A 1,568-nucleotide genomic window follows, 5' to 3' on the forward strand; every position below is an offset into this window, starting at 1 on the left:
ATACAGACACTAAGAGAACACAAATGCCAGCCCAGGCTACTATACCCGGCCAAACTCTCAATTACCATAGATGGAGAAACCAAAGTATTCCACGACAAAACCAAATTCACACAATATCTTTCCACGAATCCAGCCCTTCAAAGGATAATAACAGAAAAGAAGCAATACAAGGACGGAAATCACGCCCTAGAACAACCAAGAAAGTAATCATTCAACAAACCAAAAAGAAGACAGCCACAAGAACAGAATGCCAACTCTAACAACAAAAATAAAAGGGAGAAACAATTACTTTTCCTTAATATCTCTTAATATCAATGGACTCAATTCCCCAATAAAAAGACATAGACTAACAGACTGGCTACACAAACAGGACCCAACATTCTGCTGCTTACAGGAAACCCATCTCAGGGAAAAAGACAGACACTACCTCAGAGTGAAAGGCTGGAAAACAATTTTCCAAGCAAATGGACTGAAGAAACAAGCTGGAATAGCCATTTTAATATCGGATAAAATCGACTTCCAACCCAAAGTTATCAAAAAAGACAAGGAGGGACACTTCATACTCATCAAAGGTAAAATCCTCCTAGAGGAACTCTCAATTCTGAATATCTACGCACCAAATGCAAGGGCAGCCACATTCATTAGAGACACTTTAGTAAAGCTCAAAGCATACATTGCACCTCACACAATAATAGTGGGAGACTTCAACACACCACTTTCTTCAAAGGACAGATCGTGGAAACAGAAACTAAACAGGGACACAGTGAAACTAACAGAAGTTATGAAACAAATGGACCTGACAGATATCTACAGAACATTTTATCCTAAAACAAAAGGATATACCTTCTTCTCAGCACCTCACGGGACCTTCTCAAAAATTGACCATATAATTGGTCACAAAACAGGCCTCAATAGATACAAAAATATTGAAATTGTCCCATGTATCCTATCAGACCACCATGGCCTAAGACTGATCTTCAATAACAATATAAATAATGGAAAGCCAACATTCACGTGGAAACTGAATAACACTCTTCTCAATGAAACCTTGGTCAAGGAAGGAATAAAGAAAGAAATTAAAGACTTTTTAGAGTTTAATGAAAATGAAGCCACAACGTACCCAAACCTATGGGACACAATGAAAGCATTTCTAAGAGGGAAACTCATAGCTCTGAGTGCCTCCAAGAAGAAACGGGAGAGAGCACATACTAGCAGCTTGACAACACATCTAAAAGCTCTAGAAAAAAAGGAAGCAAATTCACCCAAGAGGAGTAGACGGGAGGAAAAAATCAAACTCAGGGGTGAAATCAACCAAGTGGAAACAAGAAGAACTATTCAAAGAATTAACCAAACGAGGAGTTGGTTCTTTGAGAAAATCAACAAGATAGATAAACCCTTAGCTAGACTTACTAAAGGGCACAGGGACAAAATCCTAATTAACAAAATCAGAACTGAAAAGGGAGACATAACAACAGATCCTGAAGAAATCCAAAACACCATCAGATCCTTCTACAAAAGGCTATACTCAACAAAACTGGAAAACCTGGACGAAATGGACAAATTTCTGG

This window comes from Mus musculus, chromosome Y, assembly GCF_000001635.26.
Source record: "Mus musculus strain C57BL/6J chromosome Y, GRCm38.p6 C57BL/6J".
NCBI lineage: Eukaryota > Metazoa > Chordata > Mammalia > Rodentia > Muridae > Mus > Mus musculus.